Source organism: Coturnix japonica, chromosome 1, assembly GCF_054131305.1.
Source record: "Coturnix japonica strain WE chromosome 1, WE-NBRP24, whole genome shotgun sequence".
Taxonomy (NCBI): domain Eukaryota; kingdom Metazoa; phylum Chordata; class Aves; order Galliformes; family Phasianidae; genus Coturnix; species Coturnix japonica.
In genome coordinates this window covers 85,126,256-85,144,896 of record NC_140663.1, presented here as the reverse complement: position 1 = coordinate 85,144,896, position 18,641 = coordinate 85,126,256, and the positions used below count along the sequence as shown (strand labels likewise).

At 37.8% G+C, this 18,641-nt stretch overlaps 1 long non-coding RNA gene across 1 annotated transcript in view; it reads right to left on the bottom strand.

Moving 5' to 3' along the window:
* The window catches only part of LOC107322229 (uncharacterized), a 69,614-nt gene that overhangs the window by 35,771 nt on the left and 15,202 nt on the right, over nucleotides 1-18,641 (bottom strand). The gene's annotated exons all lie outside the window — the stretch shown is intronic.

Genomic DNA, 18,641 nt, shown 5'->3' with positions numbered 1-18,641 from the left:
CTTGTGGCTTTTTTTGCAAATATTTCATGTTCTTAATCCTGATTCAGAGAAACAATTGATTTTCTTGTTATGATTTATTATTATCGATCAGTGTGCAAATAACACATTGCTTTTGGCACACTGTACAGCCACAGTTAAGGTTATGAACTTTTTTATAATTCCCCTGTAGGGAAGAAGTAACTGTGGCTCGAGATGTGCAAATGTTCTTGTTCTGTGAACAGCTTTGTGCACATGAATAAACCCTGGTAAAGTCACTGAGATAATTCATATGCACAACTCAGTTCTATGGACAGACCACTTGGATTTTAGCTCAGCTGGAAATCCTCTTAGTCATCCTGTCCTTGTGACGTGCATGTTTAAAGGCTTCCAAACTGGTTAATAATCATGAATGCTGAGAGTACGAGCCTGCTTGATTTGTAGCTCTTTGCACTGAAAAACAAACAGACAAACAAACAAAAAATAGCTCTGTGTTTTTCATTTGTTTGTTTCATCAACTGGTTATTTTTTCTCAGTATTTGAATGTTGCCATTATGAAGTATACCAAAATGAAAGAACTTTGTTACCAAATTCCTTGCACAAAATAAAATAAGCACTGTTAACTTTTATCTGTGCCTCGTTTCCAGGTTTCATAGGCCTATCTTGTTTCACTATTACTTTCTCTAAATTAAAATTATCATTACAAAACTGTAAAAAATAGCTAAAGGAAAAGACTTCACTCTGGCTGCAGATTAAAAATATAATGTACCATAAAAAATATACATATGCCCTAGAAAATACTATTTAGTAATAACTAAGTAAAGAAAAACATTTCTGACCTTCTCTTACATTAATGCTTTTTAATATTCACCTTGCTGGTGAGTGGGATGGCTTTCCCTTGACTTTTGGAATGAAAGTTCTGCAAGAACCTTCCATTCTGTAAAAGAGCAGACTTGCCTCCAGATAATGAGGTTGAAGTAGAGGAGGAATTTAAACTACTGTGCCCCCAAGAATATTTGATTAATTGTATTTTCTGTTTTTCAAGAGTGACTCCTTCTTCTTAGACAAGGGACAGATGATTTGTTGCAATAATAGATATGGGTCAAGATTCTGATAATTAAGGAAGTGCCACCATGACGCAATCTCAACACTCAACATCTCAATCTGTCCCACTTACATTTGTGCTGTGAAATCTTTCTCTTAATATGCCTTGTTCAGGTGAGTGGCACAGCATCTACAAAACAAAGCAATTAAGTATATTGAAGTGCAATGCTATTTCTGAGTAAAGCTTTTGATAATGGGACATTTTGAACAAAAGGTAGTTTTGTTAAAATCAGCCCTGAATGACTGAACATCTTGACAACCATTTTACTTATAGATAGTACGATATGGCACAGCAAAAGGTTTCCCCTGTAAGGGTTATATTTCAGGGTGGGAGTTTCCTCACACTTGTTCACATACATACAGAAAAAGGTGATTTGGTAGATAGTAGGAATGATTAAGGTCATTGGTTTTTCCACTTCTAAAAGTGGTAACTTTTGCTCGAGAGGCTTTTGCCTTCACAAATTTACACTCTCTGAATGAGTATCCGGCTAATTTTTCAAGTACAGTCTGGGACAACACTTAATAGCATAGGTACTATAGACTGAGAACAAGTAAAAAATATATATATATATCTTTTCTTTTTTTAATTTAACCCTGAACTATCAATACCTAAATAGCTGAAAGTAGAGCTACTGAATGAGAACTACTGTATTTCTCTGTACTGTATAGAGAAAAAAATAGATCTGGAGCAGAAAACTTTAGGCAAGTATGAGTCTAATATCATCTGAAGTAGATGAGATATTGATCCTTAATATAAACAAATAAATAAAGATACCCAAACCTTTTAGACTTTGAGTACTTGCAAAGTTAACAACCTCAATTTCAGAACACTGTTATGAAAAAAGATCCCTTTCTATAAAATTGCCATGAAACAGGACTTCTCTCGCTTTTCCATTCTGAGGACGACCGCACGCTTGTATTATCATGTGACAGGAGAAAAGTGCACAACTCCAAAAGTGAGAAACTTTATGTCCACACCTGCCCAATCTGATAAATGGAAATGTTCAAAAATCACAGCCAGTTTCCAGACTGGTCATGAAAACAGCAGCAGCGGCACAAAGTCCTAACCTTCCAACAGGGTTCATTCAGGATCATTGTTTTTCCTTGGGCTGTTTCTGGGAGCTGAACATTGTTAGTTTAGTAGCATACACTTGATCAGGTCCACAAAGAAAGTTCTTCTGAATAAGAACAGCTCTAAACAGTGTCATATCCCTTCAGCTCTTCAGATCTGAGCCAGCTCTGAGCCAGCTCTGTACGAACACGGCTCCAAGCAATAAGTATACCTTGCCTTCTGGCTGCACTTTTTAATCTTATTTCAAGTTCCATGTTCTCCGTTTATGAGGCTCAAACAAAGCTGTTAGCACTCAGCCACCCTGGCCTGTAGCAACAGCATATTTTTGTGTGTGTTTTTTATTAGTCCTTGGGAAGGTCCTACTGTTCACCCTGCCTGCATGCAACAGCTCTGCTTGCAGCTGCTGCAGCAATACCAATTTGAAACCTGTGATCTGACAGTGCTGCTGGTCGCAGCTGGGCCACTCTCAGAAGTACTGCCTAGCTCTGCGAAGCATAGCATGCCTTGTTTCCTCCCCAAGAGGATCAACTGCAGAAATGTCACTAGATGTGTGCTGGCTTTTAGACTGGATTTGAGGGTTGGAGTGAAAAAAAAGGTTGAGAAAGAGCATAGTATGTGAAGTTGAGAGAGAGACACTGCAAAATTGAATTAAAGGGGTAAATTCATTCTCCTAAGCTTAACTTGTTACTAAAACTGCAAGCTGCAACAGAAGCAAGCATAGCGTGAGAGCTCAGCTCTTTGAAAATCCTCTCCCACAAAGCCCTCTGCTGCTCGGTGCTAGCAGTGCAATAGCACAAAATGCTTCACACAGCTTCTGCTGTAGCCTTGGGTCTCAGCGAGTTTACAGTGGAGTCAGGTAAAGCCCCTCAAAACCTATTAGCCACATTTGCTGTCTGCCTGCTTCCCCCCAAGCTGAATCAGAAGCAAAGGCCCTGCCTATTGTCCCTCTCAATTAGGAGTACCAGGAGACTCAAACACTTTTTAAGCTTTTCCTCTGAAATGGTCACAAATTTACACCCTAAAAAATTAAAACTGTCATTTCTACAACAAGTAGGTTGAATGAGTCATCAGAAAAACAGGTGATAAAATTTTAAGAACAAGCAGCACATGCATGTGATTTTGGTACATCATTTTAATAAAATAGGATATGACACTGATTCATCCCCGCAGTAGGGAAGCAGCTCAACTGTGGGTCATAAGCCCACCTGACAACTTGACAATACAAGTGTCCACGGAAAAAAAACTTTTGCCTATTATCCAGAATCACTGAATCAGGAATGTTTTTATTTTAAATTGTGTGAGGAAAGTAAAATTAGACCTGGTGAAATTAATTTATTACTAACAACCACCACCACAACAACAACAAATAGGTTACTCAGTTCATTTTTTAGTAAACCTTATCATAATGTGCAATGCCAGAGAAAGTAGTCTTGAGTCTTAAAAATTTATTTTAAAATAGGAGCTTAGCCCCAGCCTACACACACACACAAGTTGCCACCGAAAGACATGCAGTTATTATGAAGAGGTGTACCTGCAGTCAAATACAGTGCAAATTTATGGAAAGACAAATGTAAATCAAATAAAAACCTTTTTGGAAATAGGCCATCACTGTTTTCCAGCTTTGGGAAAGGTGAAAAGTTTTAATAAGAAGGCTAACTAAATCCTTTCCTACAGTTTCCTCCTCCCCCTTTTATGGTATAGATTTCCCAGTATTAGTAGATCATTATGGATAAAGCACTGCTGCACTCTGACTTGCTTATTGGTAGGAATGTGCATTGGCTTGTGAACTTTTATTTGAAATTTTGCTACCAGATGGCTGCATTTTTGCAAGCCACCTGCCACAAGACTGAGCCATTCTGGCTCTGGTTTGAGCACGAACAGTGACTGCTCCAGCTCCAGCTTCCTCTTTTGACCGTGCCAAGAAGTCATGAGGTCACAGATAAAGGTGGGAGTGTGCAAGATATTGAGTAGCATCTCTGGTAGGGACATATCTTGGAATAACTTCAGTCTCCGCTACCAATGTTTACTGGACTTTTAGGCAGCTAGGGTATGAGAGGAAAGGGAAAAGATAAGACCCACTAGTGGGTACAGATGAAGTAACAGTGACATACATGAAAGCAGCATCTATCTCTATAATCTGAATTATTACAGAAAATTGTCAATTACAAAAATCAGTATAAAACCCTTGACTGCTCTGCACTCTATCCTCTAGATTTAGTTTATTGTTTATAGACAGATCCTATTTAACTTTTTTCTTACCTCAACTTACTTTTTATCTCAAGATTCTAACTCTACACATTTTTCTATAAGAACTCAGGAATAATCAAAACATATTACTCTCTAGCACTTGCCCTGACAACCCATGTCAGCAGCTTCTGAATTTAGCTTACCAATGAAATGGTGCTGTATTGTCATATCCAGAGGCTTGTCTAAACTGTGTACAGTAGATGTGCAGAATATTGAGTTTACATTTACAATTTTTGATAAACCAATATTAAAAACTGGAAGTTTCAAAGGTGGTTGAAGGGTACCATGGAACCCTGTCAGGAGTTTGTGACCAGTGTGAAAGTCTCATGGTGTATGTAATTACATGCTTAATAAGCAGAAAAGTTCAGAAAGTGGTACCTGATAAATCACAGTCTCAGAACAGGACTTTCACATGACATTTTTTGCTCTTTCAGTTTCAGGAAAAGAAATCTTTCTATCTATCTCACTTTTTGAAATGTAGTCTTCTCAGTAAAGTATGTTTCCAAAAAGAGAATTAAGTCAATAAAGCATTTAAAATATTCTTTTTCAACAAACTCCAAGAAAACCTAAGCTGTTATCAACTGTAAAGCAAGCTAGAATGTAAACTCCAGACTTACTGTAGCTAGTAAGCCTTGAGGATAAGTTTATACTGAGTTTTCCTGAGAGTATAATTAAAACATTACACTGAAAAAGAAAAATATCCCTCCAAAACACATCAGAAATCCTTCTTCAGCATAGAAGATGCTATATGTGAGAGAGTGTGATTTGAATTAAGGAGGCTGGCAAAGGGACTACACACACAGATTAAAATGAAGATTATATGAAAGTACAGTAGGTAAACCAAAGCATACAGCAAGTAGTACATTTATTTTACATTAGAATGAGGATTCCAAAAAAGGTTAAGAAATCCACCCTTGGTTTTGTGTTAGAACATAAATCTGACACATTTAAGAATCGCTAAAGTTTCAGTTTTCTCAAAGAGTTGGGCTTCACTCCTTTCCTTATTATCTACATATTGCTACAACATAATATATTTTTATTCTCTGGTCACTTTGCCATCACTTTGACTGACATATTTCAAGAGGCTTTCAATGCCTTTGAGATGCTGGTATTTAGTGCCATATCCACTAGATGTCACTCCGTAGTCATAATGCTACCCATACGCACCATAAAAAGGACAGCTAACTATATGCTGATTTGTGTTTTTTAATTCAGATTCAAAATAAATACCATTCTTTCACTGTTTGAGCCACAGATGCAGTGTCAAAAAGGTTGTCATCATCACTTCAAAAAATACAACTTTAAGCTTGTATGTTGACTACTTCGAAAGCCTTGTTGCCATCTGGAGGTTACATACTTCTTTAATTTTTTATCAATTTTAAAATCGCTTTTGTATACTGATGGACTTGATGTTAATGGGTAATTGTGCCTCTGGACCATGAACACACTGTTGAACATTCTGAACTGCACAATGTCTAATGACATCAATCTTCAGTGAAGTTTTCTAGCTTAAGTGATCATGCCCCCTGGAATTTTGCCATTCAGAGCTGCTTGGAATTCAGATCCCCTCAAAAGTCATCCATTCACTAGGATGGATGGAGTTTATGTTACACTGCTTGCAGTGGCATGTTTCTAACTAAAGGGTTCTCTAGCTTCTACTTCCAGGCATTTGTTCTCATGTGGCTTTCAGGTACTGTATCACTATCCAGTTGTCTTTTCTTAGGAAACTAAAACCCCCCCTTTTTTTTTTTTTCCCTCCAGCCTTCAAATGCTTTATTGTCAGTTTCTATATTCCCTCTGGCTTGTACTCTTAGTTCCTAAGTGATTCAGGGATATCTTGCTGTCTCACCTTCTTCTAGACCTGTATTTTCCCTGATGTAACCAGAGTCCCTCATGAAATCATGTGTCTAGTATATATTAATAGTCCACTTATTCCCCTCAGTCCCAAAGGAATTGTCTATCTCTGAGGCAGCCATGGAACTTTATCATCTCTTACCCTAATCACCAGCAGCAGTGACATTTTCAAACATGTTCAGAAATGACACAAATCAAATTCTGCTCAGGTCATTCCAAACAAATAATACTAAAAATGTCTTTGTGCTATTCTTGCTATGTGCAAATTACTCCTTACTAGGAAATTAAACCTTCTGTATGATTTGTATAAAGTATCTTTGTGAAATGATGAGTTCATCATAACTCCATAATGAGGTGAAAGTTTCATAAGAAATAACCCCTTCCAGGTTCTGTAGAAAAGCCTCATCTCACCTTTGAAAAGAGCTTAGTTATGTTAAGGTATTCTCAGGATAATCTCCTATTCTCTGAGAAGATGCACCTCAAAGGAAGGCAAAGTTGCTATAGCTGAAGACAGAGGTCATGTCTAAAGGCCACAAACAGATGGACTTCACCGTGCCAGGACTCTTCAAACATACAATGAATGACACTTTGGGGCGAACTCAAGTGGCATTTAAGCAAACATGAGCTGATGCTGTTTTGCTCACTAGCATCAGAGTTGAGTCAATTTCAGCTCAGAATTGTTCATTATAAAACTTGCAGTGGCTGTAAACCCCCCAGTTTCCGTTTTATGTCTTTTCCACAGGCTTAGAGAACAGAAGAAATTTTAATCTCAGTGGAGTTCTATTGAAACCATATTTTGAAACTCATTTAGAGGCCTAAATTGATCTGGACACATGCTATGAGATAGAGTCTAAAAATTATGAAATGCTCTGCATTGTTGTAGCAGGATCCAAAACTACCTATCCTTTCCCAGAATCACATACCCTTCCCCAAAGTATTCTTCAAAAGACCAACAGAGCTATATTTTTTACATTTACATTATTTTTAATGTCAACCTTGCTGGGGGTGGCAGTATGTCTTGTAGCAAAAAAGTAAATGACCCTTCTATACAGTGGGATTTTCATTTCAGTGTTTATTTTCTACCATTTTTCTTGTGATAGGTTGGAGAGTTTTTTGTTGCTGCTTTGTCTGTTGTTCTTTTTTTAAAAGAAACCTGGCTCTAACCTCTGCTTTGTAATGCTCAGATATATAAATGGGCCAAGAGAGTAAAAAATGTTAATGTGATCTTGCTATTGAACAATATTAAACTGTTTCATTGGTCTGAAATTCCAAGAGTAAAGACTTTAGTCTTCTTAACTGTGAGACAAACACCCATAGAATAATAATCTTCATAAGTGATAGCTACAAGGGCATGGAAAAAAAAGAAAAAAAAAAAAAAAAAGAGAGAACAGAGGGAAAAGCAGGTGAAAGTTGTGGAATTAAATAGAGTTTTGATTTCTTTAGGCTTCTGTTATTCCTTTTCTCTTTGGCCACCAGAGTTTTAACATACAAAGCATGCTGTTTGGCATATCTATCAGAGGGTGCTAACAAGGGAAATAACAGGCCTTTTGATGGAAAAGAAAAACAGATGTTGATGTGAGCTGGAACTATTGTTGCCACTGTTGTTTCTGTGATAGCTTGATCTTACTTTCATAAAGACAAAGCAAGCTGCAAAAGGGTGGAAAACAAAAGAGTCATTGAAATTGGAAAAAAAAAAAGAGAGAGAAAAAAAAGAAAAAAAAAATATTCTGTTTCTGAGACTCTCAGATTCTGTTTCTGAGACTCTGACTATCAGAGAGTGGTAAGTTCCCAGCACAAGTTCTTACCTGTCAAACTGAGATATGACATACCTCAACAAGTCAGACTATTATAGCACTGCATAAGCAGCCTTTGTAATGGCAGATTTTCTAATGCACTGCAAAATAACCCTAGCTACAGAAGTCTAATTCTCAAACAAAGCTAAATGAAGGGAAGAAATAGACGATGCATGAGGAAATCAGAAAAAAAGTAAAAATAAAAATCAGGAGATGGTGATATCAGGACTTAATGTTTCTGTGTCTGGTACTCATTAGGATTTTGTTGGAGTCAATGGAGGTGTTCATTACAGAAGTCCTGATGCTATGAGGACATGATTCCAGAAATGTCTATCCCCAGTGGTGGCATAATGCTGATATAAGACTATTGCATGTTGGAACTGTTCAGCCTGAAGAAGAGGAAGCTTAAGAGGATCATATTGATGTGTATAAATACCTACAGAGAGAGTGCAAGGAAGATGGAGCCAGACTCTTTTCAGTGATGCCCAGTGCCAGGACAAGAAGTAAAGGACAAAATCTGAAACACAAAAGGCATTATCTAAATATCTGGAAACAACTTACTGAGAGTGTGACAGAGCACTGGCACACATTGCTCAGAGAGGCTGTGAGGTTTTCTCCTTAAACATATTCCGAAGTTGCCTGGACATAGGCATGGGCAGCCTACTCTGAATGTGTCTGCTTGAGCAGAGGCTGGACCAGATGACCTCCAGAGCCCTCTTTCAAACTCATCAATTCTGTGATTCTGCCACGAGCTCACTGTCCTTTTGCACTCACCCGAAATACTGTTGCTTTGTGGACGTGAAGAACATAGATTACTAATTTAAGTGAATTCCTAGCACACAAATATTACTCCATTAATTCCGTTAATTATACGTGCAAGCTACCTTTGAAATGTGATATAATCGCATTTGACAAGCCACTTTTGATTGGATTAATTCATATTTACTTGTGTTGGCTTTCAGATTATAAGGTGACCTAATTCAACTTTTGCAATAGAAGGCTGAAAAAGCAGTTCCCAAGGAGATATCTCCTGATGCCACATGTTGTGACTACTGAAACTGAAAATAATTTTAATTCAAACCACAGGACTGTGCTTTCTATCAGGCAAAGTTATTTAGTCCTGCACAATTTGGAGGGAATCAGGTGGAAGTCACAATACTCCACAGTTTTGTTTTAAATGAGGCATATCTACGTTATCTGAAAACTCCAAACAAAATAGAAGTTGTACAAACAAGTGCAGAAATGTTTTCACACAGAGTTAATGTACTGCAGCGGTAGGCACACAGTCAAGAAGCAGAAGAAGAAACAATCCAAGCTGTCCAAGGTCAGACAGCAGTCTGATAGATTTCAGTGCTTTAGTTATCTCATGCCAAGCTGAGGGCAATCTTAGTGCTCTTGGAAATAATGGAGACCTGCTTTTCTAGCTGTTAATTCCATGCAGAATCTATTTTCTGAACAGCAGTAAATGTGTCATCTGGTCTTTCTGGCTGATGTATTAAATCAGATACAAACAAACTCTTTTGTACTAAGAAAGATAGAATACACATCTCAGCCTGGTGGGGTAAAATCACTACAATAATATAAAAAGCAAGTGCACAGCAAAGGAAGAGTTAAAAACAATGATTTGTACTTACTATTATATGTTAGCCATTCCTGTGTAAGCATGGGAATAATGGTTGATGATGTGAGAGTTAGCATATAAAAATAATTATAAAATGATTCCATGTCTGAGATGAAGGAAATAACAGAGTGAAAACTCTTTCCAGTGAAGCAGCTGTTAATTGTGCTCATCAGCCTATTGAATGTAGACAAAAATAAAATGAACTCCTTACTGACTGCTCTTTGGAGAATTTTTTCTTCCACTCTCATTTACTGCTCCAGTTCATGGTGTTTGCATTCAAACAGCACGTTTGTTGCAGGCTCTCTGCCATTAACTCTGTCACTACATTTGGATCAGCACAAGCTTTTGAACACATCTTCTCCACAGGATTAGGGGTAAAGGAAAAAGCTCTACAGAAAGCATGAGCCTCTTGTCTCTTGAAAATAGTGCCTCGTGCATTCCCAGAGAGCACAGAGCGGGCTCCAAAGGCTGATGCCAACAGCTCAGAGAATCTCTGGTCTTGTGCTGAAGGAAAAACTCAGCCTCCTACTTTCTCCTGTCTCTATTCCAAGTGGAGAGGTTACAGAGTAGAGAGAGATTATTTAAGAAGCAGTTCAAGGGAGTTAAGGTTTATGGCAAATTATTTTCCCCAGATACTGTTGTCCTTTTCTATAACAATGAAACAATAACAATTAAAATAACCTCAGCAATATTCCTTATCTAGTATGTTGTTTCTTTGCAATTCTTTCTGTCGTTGTTGTTTTATTGTTTGGATTTTTGTTTGTTTGTTTGTTTTTCCATTTCTTCTTTTTCTGCTAATTTTTAAATTTTCTTTGATTTTCCTGAAATAAAGACTTATACAACACTTTCCTAAACATCTCAAGATTGGCCACCTTTCCATTGTAAACAATACTGATACTGAGACATCCAGATTGAGAATATGAGAAACTGAACCAATTGTTATGCTTTTAGTGATTGCCAAAGTCTTTCCTTTAGATAAGATTCAACAATCAGCATGAAAGGACCCTGAAACCTTACAACTGTGTTCAAGCAGGATGCTACTTGTGCAGCATGAGACACATGTCTCCTCTCTCCTGACCTGGTACCAGTCACACTCAAGCAAACCATCCACAAGTTGTCTTAAATGCACCTAAGAGGAAGGAATCACATGGGATGCTTGCAGAAGCAGTTGTTCTACAGACATTAATTTACACAGCTTGGTCCAAAAGAAATGACTCCTATTTGTTTTTTTGTGGAATCTACAATAGATATATACAGCACAATAGATATATACAATAGATATATATAATAGATATTTACAATAGATATATAGAGCACAACAGCACTATTTGACAGAGAAAATTCTCTGCTACAAACATTTCTCAATACTCACCATTTTCAGTAGTGGTGAGAACTTGCATGCCATACACTTGAATATTTGCACCAGCAGAGTTGACCCACTGTCACCACTGCAAAACATCACTCACCACCTCACTGTGTTCACATTCACTGTATGGTCCCCATAAACATTCAGCAAGTGTTCATGAATATCAATGGGCTTGATTTTTTCTGCATGAAGGAATTCTATGACAAACCTTTGCTTCATATGCACTTCCACTATACCATTGTGTCAGACTGTCCCTCTGCTGCCATCTGTCACACGGCAACAACACGGAATGGGATCCTGGCAGGAAGGTTCAACCTCTACTACTTTACCTCCAACATCTGCCTCTAATGTTGGGGGCCAACACAGTGAAACTGGAGGCATTACTTTCAGAACAGATCTTGTATTTTCCACTTTCGGAACAGTATGGAACAGCCACTCTGTGTAATACAAATATTTGGCAATGGAAAGAATCTCGGACTAGAAGGACATCTTAAATTGTGTATGCTGAAAAGTAGCTATTGCTTGTTTTTAAAGGCTATGTACTTGAAGCACTGAATTTCCATTTATTTTCAATGTAGTTAGAGACTATCAGAGAGACAGCTGAGGAAAAAAATGCAATTAAAAAAAACATAAGTCTCCAACATTAAACTCCTTTTAAAAGCTTTAAATATATGTGCAGAAAAGTCAGATTCCTAATATACTCAGAGCCCTACAATATTCATGTGAAAGGGAAGAGAGAGCTCCAAAAATCCAAACTGCCTATTTAAAAACTGCAAAACTTATTATAATGGAGAACCTGCAAAAGGACAAATATATTCAAGTTACAGTTTTCTTTGAAAAGACAACAGGTTTGTGACTACAAAAACAAAGGATATTTTAACCTTCACACCTCTGAACTTTCATAAGAACAGCACAGATGCATGCATGAGGGTGTTAATAAAGTATTCAAATTACAGTTTTAAAGTATATATTTGCAAGTGTTTTCATTAGTTTATTGCTGAGCAAGATATAGAGGGGATTTTTAAATTCTGTCTGTAATAGAACTACAAAAGGAAACCTCTTAATGTTCCTTGTGGTTAGGCAAATGTCTATCTTTTCCATACTCCGCAGCAATAAATGTAAGGGTAATTAAGTAGTAGTTAGGAATCTGCTGAGCGTTGCATGTCCTTAATGTGCTTTAAAGAAATTCTATCATTAGAGATGCATGGCATTCCTATTACTTGATAATTGCATTTTAAAGTTTGATGCTTTAATTATACTAATACACACAGGGTCATATTTTAAATTTAGTACCTTATTTTATTCAGTGGATGCTATGAGTTCTTGCTCCTAGATCAGTAAAATTTGATGGAAATTTGGAAAAGAACACCCCATCACTTTATCCTCATTCACTAATGAAATGCTAACATTGCTTATACGAGTTAAATTGAGTATGTTGGTTTAGTATGTTTTTTCAATTTAAAACAAATTGAAATTAAAAGCCTTTATGAAATTTTCAAGCTTCTTCTATCTCATTGAATTGTAACATCATGATGGACACACAATTGAGAAGACTGCATCACTCTAAGTAATTCTCCTGGTAGTACAGGCGATGTTCAAGTTCATTGATACCAGCTAAATATTTCATCATCTGCCTTAATATTGTAAGTGACCAGGTAACCCTTAGTGAGTTACTTCTGAAATCTCAACAATGACAACTGCAGAAGGCTGAAGTGGGGATCATATTTTTACAAGGGACTAGTAATTCAAAAGCAAACTCCATTTTTTGAAAGATTTGATAAGACACATTTTCCGTAAGACTCATTTTTAGAGGACAGGTTCTCCATACTTTCTGAAAAAGCAGAATCCTCTTAAGTTTCTCAAGTTTGGAAAGCAAAATGATTAGCACTTTTGAAAGTCTAGCCTCAAAAGTAATGAAAATAGAAATTCTCGAAAGACATTAACCTCCTTAAAGTGGTTTCCACACATAAAAGCACTTGCTCTAGGCTGTAATTCATTCTTTACAGTTAAAGTCTGTCTCTAACCTGTAGCTGAAAAAATAAATAGGGACAGTCAGTTCTGTTCTGTCTATTTTAATTTTATAATTGCATCAAAACAGATGAATCTGTGTGTGTTAAAAATGATTTAGCTACAAGACTACAGCAACATACCAGTGACTCCAGAACTTTCAAAGGGGAAAGGAAAAGCAAGAGAAGTGAGTCTCACCCTTCAAATATAAATTTGAAGCAGCTTTAATAACACCAAAGATGGATTAGACCACGTAGGAAGGAAGCTGTTGATAGAAATTAAATGAAAGTGCAAAGTAAACGTGATTAGAAACTTAGAAAAGTAAAAGCCTGAAAATACTCCGAATTGCCAAAAAATAGCAAAGTGGCAGATGAATTCAAGTATGATGCTGAAGTACAACAACAAGAAATCCTATAAAGCTATGCTGAACTGCTCCCCAGCCTGGGAGCAAGATTATATATATATCCTCCTCCCATGACTTATCTCTGACCACGAAGTCCTCTGGGATATGTAGTTTTCTTCTGAGAGCTGAGTATTTGGGACGTTGTTATTCCACGGAACTGGAGTATGAACTTTTTAATGATCCATACTGCATATGATATTATGATGTGGAATATTGACAGCAACATTACAAAACCATGACATCTGTATTTATTTACCTGCAGCTCTCATTTTTCCAAACATTTGCTCTTCCCTTTGTATCACTGGTAACGATATCTGGTGCTAGGGGAACATGATAAATAAAGGTAAAACTGAGAGTGCATCATCACCAAGTACAATTGAGGGCAGCTTCCATCTCCTCACAGATCTTAGAAGTTAGGAAACATAACTAGCAATCTACAGAGTGCTGCCTATGGGGGCCTAGTGTCTGACATTTATGGGGGTAGAGGGACACAAAGAAAGATAGAAAGGAAAGAGGAAAAACAAACAAACAAACAAACAAAAACCAAAAAAACAAATAAAAATAGGCATCCAGGAGACGCCTGATGGCTATAAGTAAATCTCAGTCTCTAAGGAGAGCTGATGGCATGTATGCAAATAATCTCGAAAACACCTGCTTCATGAAGAAGCTCAAGAACAGTTTCACCTGATAACCCACTGTGCTTCCTCTTTGGTAATCAAAAGGTAATCACTATGCTCCCAGAGTGATTAGGATTATTTTTAAATTCAATTTGCAATTGCTTGTCTTCAGGAAAAATGTTTAAGCAAATTAAGGCAAATCAACTAACTGCCTGCATGAAGTCAGTGTCTGCACTCCCCTGCCATCTCCTACTTTCTGGTGGTGTTTATTGACCTGTATTACTGAAATTAAAGGAAGCAGAAGAATAAAGTGAAAATTTCTACATTTCCAGTACTTTCTACTTCCAGTATTTTCCACATCTGCATTCACGAGGTCTCAGCCATGCCTTCATTTAGATTTTGCCTTTTTACTAGCAAAAGAGAAGCAAAGAGAAACCTGTAGCCCCATTCAATCCTGAAAAAGTAGAAGAGCAATGATTTCCATACAAATTTCTTGTTATTTAAAATTATCTGACTTATTTAAGTTATTCAGATAGTTACATGTTTACATTTGTATTTATGGCTTATTTCTTTTCCTCCTCACTATCGAAAACCTTCAGTCCCTCCAGGGATGATTCTCCAACAAGTTTCCTTCTGTCCTCTCCCCATTTAATTGTGACAGGGCAAATGCAGAGCCGGGAATGGCTGTGTTCCTTTATCGCCAAAAATATTACAAAGTATAACCAAGAAGGGGAACATTTAGAGGCATTGTCACTATTTTCCATTCCAGAATGAGGAATCTGCAACTCAAATTGTCTTGCTTTTGTAGAGACAGAGCTGAGTTTGCCTTCCACTGGATGCCCATGTAAGTCAAAAGATGATCATTTTTCTAGCACATAGTAAAGCCATTCAGCCACTGCCTGCACTGAACAAGAAGACAGCAACAACTGTTTTCTTCAAAGAAAATGTTGTCAGCAAATCAGTGTTGACAGTCAAGAGAGGTTTGCAGTTACTGGATTCAAAATCAGTTTGTTCTATTGACAAGTTTTTGACTGATCACTAGGACAAACTGTTTTTGAACCAGATACATTGGAAACTGTAAAAGGTCTTATCCATATTGCTCTTCAGCAGATGATATTTCCCCCCCAAACAACATCCCAGATCATACCACCACTGTGGAAAAAAAAAAATAAAAAATAAAAATAAAAAATAATAATAATAACAACAACAACAACAACAACAACAACATATGTACTCATAGAATTAATACTGGCCAAACAGGAAGAGTATGAAATGGAACAAATGAATACGCCTAAAGTAAGACTAATTCTATGATGTTGTCCTTTCTGAATATTTGGTAAACATTTTTAGCCCAGTATGTGATGATAAATATTACAAAGGATATGTTCAAAATACATGTACGATAAGCTCTGGGAGAATGCCATCTTGATTCTGCTGATGGTCACTATTTGTGCAGAGGCTCCCAGGCACTCTTGGGTCACTTCACCACTGAGGATACATAGTGTACCTTTCCACACATTAGTGATGGCAGGAGGTCCAGTACTTCTTGCATGGCCTTCCTGAGGATAAAAAACATCTCTTTATGCTTTCCTACTCTTACACAGCAACAACAGGGCCAGCCACCCTGTGGCCTTCCAGGAGTCAAGCTGAAATTGTATTCTATTTCAGACTCCATAGGTAGCGAAACTGCCTATTTTTCTATGTCTGTGAGTACCAACATTCATGTATCTTGCCTAATGCAGCTATGACATTAAAAGATCCTACTGGTTCTAATTGGTCTTCCTGCGTCAAAGTGTTTTATCCATTCCACTTTAGGTAAAGCTCCATAGAGAGTCTATTTATAAATGTTGCCAACATGTGGTTAATGCTTTTGACCTTTGATGGTAAGTGATTCTAATGGTTATGTAACACAGCTGCAACATTTTCTTGTTACCATTCTGAATGTTCTTGTTTGGGAACAGTTTGATGGCCTCTATTTCCCCTTCTCTCTTTTTCTTTCCCTGTTTTTTAAAGCCTGCCAAATAAAAGGAATTATTTGCTCAAAGTACAGACCAACTGAGTTTTGCAGCAGCTCATGAGCAATAATCCACAGAACAGTGCACATGTCAGCTTCTGAGAAAGATATTGACATCTACTCTGTCGAAAGAAGTAGCCCTTGTGCCAAGATTTTTATCAGTTTGGAGCCAAAATGAACATGAGGGGAGGAGGTAACTGCATTTGTGTTCATGGAATAAAGTATCTGCACTAGCACTTTTCTCATATGAAATGCAATTACTTCCAGGATTTCGAGCTAGGGAAGCTGATGGGATTAAGATGTGCCAAATTAGAATATTTAAATTAAGCAATTGCTTAAACTATAAAGGAGGATTTGGTCTATATTAGTGGGGGGAGGGGGATGTTAAACTTTTAGAAAGTTATGATTGTGTGTGTGTGTGTGTGTGTTTTCATCAACACAAGTACTCGTTTGAATTCACTGCTGTAGAGGTTTCCTGTAATTCTGCCCTATCTATATCTGTTTATTTAATATGTGATGGACACACTGGTGTCTTTGGAGTGATAAGTAGTAGTGGCAGCAGATCCTAGTCCTGTCTGAAGACTTACTGAAACAACAGCTGTTGCTATTATGGGAGGTATTTAAGCTCTCTCAGATCAGCTACATGCTTCTACTAAAATTGTTTGTAGGTAGCTACCTGTAGGGAGTCTTGAGCCACAGGGTCACCATCTTGAAAAGAACTGCTATTACCTATCTTTCTGTCTAGCTGAATTCTTAATTCCCTAGGTTTTTCCAGTAAACAGCATCCTAGAGGAACACAGACAATGTTGCTTCACAATTCCTGATCCAGATACTGGATTTGTCTACCTACATTTGCAGGCAATATGGATGAGCCACTACCTTCAGTGCCTTCTGGAGTAACAAGAAAACTGATATAATGATCTCCCAGTTTCCTGAAATGCTGTTAAATTTATTTTAGCAGTGCAGGAATTAGATTTTAAACTTTTGGTTTACAGTGCAGGAGAGTGAATCTATTGAGGAAAAAATATTGCCATTGTTTCTTTATTCTTTTTTAAACTAGTGGAGTGGAGCAGGATATATCCTCCTAACTATTTTGTTCTCAGCAAAGGAACAGGATTGCTAGAATCTCAGTATGCATAAACATCTGGGAAAAGGCCAGGGCCAGCAGTACCATGCCAACATGGTGTCATCACCTACTTCCACAACAGAAACTGTGTGACTGAAAGCAGTTTGGTAACACCAGTGGTTCAGATTTTCTTGCTGGGAGGATATTCATTTCCTATATCGAACACTGAAAAAAGTACTGCACCTATGAACCACAGTATTTTTTCTGAGGGCTGGCAGGGAGAGGGTTTGTACAGTTTTAATATTCCCACACCAAAATAAATAAATAAGTAAATAAATAAATAAAAGGGGAAAAAAAAAAAAACAAAAACCATCTCTCAGGAGATGAAGAAGAGGATAAAAGAATGGCATTGCATTTACTTAGATGTTAGGAAGAAATTCTTCACTTACAGGGTGGTGAGGCACTGGCACAGGCTGCCCAGAGAAGCTGTGGAGGTGTTCAGGTCCAAGTTGATGGGGCCCTGAGCAGCCTGGTCTGGGTGGCAGCTAGCAGCCCTGCCCATGGCAGTGGGTTGGGAGTGGGTGGGTTTTGGGGTACCCTCCAAACTAAACTATTCCATGTTTCTATGTGTGCTCTGTAGACAAGTAAAGCAAAGCATACAGCTTGTAAGAACCATGTCACATAGAAGCAATGATGTACTGAAAATATCACTTATTTCAAGTGATTCTGGTGTGAAATCCAGTTACAGTTTAAATGCTGAAGAACCTATGGTACTGTAAGAATCTATTTGCATTAACAGAGTCATGAAGCAGTCTTACCTCACACCGAGGGCACTTTCTGATGGCCATACATCACTGCGCAAAAAACAGCTTTTTAGTCCAGAGGAGGAATGACTTTTAAATGATCCCCACTTAAAGTACTTTATTCCCACTTCATTATGGGCTAGTCACAGCATAAACACTCACATGTACTGTATCACCTTTAGATGAATCTGTTTCAAAAGATGAAGGTATACAGCTGATGCTCTCCAGCTGTTAACAAACTCTGCACACAGGGCCAGACCAGTGACAGTCAAGAGTGAAACCCCAAAACACCTGCTGTGTGACTACTGGCTCCTCAGCACCAACTGTTTTGCTCTTCAAGCCTGCTCTGCTTGGGCTACAACTTCCTAACAGCCACTGAAACACAACTTCACAGGAGCTATAGGCATCTGTTAAACATAAGTGTTGGAGGCCTCACTTATAATCTTGAATTCCCTGCCATCCCTAGCCCAGGGTAAGTTCATTGTTGGCTACTCCCCTAGAGAAGGGTTTATTAACAAGACCTCCTGAAGCACTGGTTCTTCGTGAAGCTGAAATATTCAACAAGCAAGCAGTCAGGAATATCACACAGTGGCATAGTGGCACCTGCACTTCCCATACTTCTGCTCTGACTGCAGGTGAATTTTCACATGGAGCCACAGAACAGGAGAAGTTGCCACCTTAGCATTAGAAACCAAACT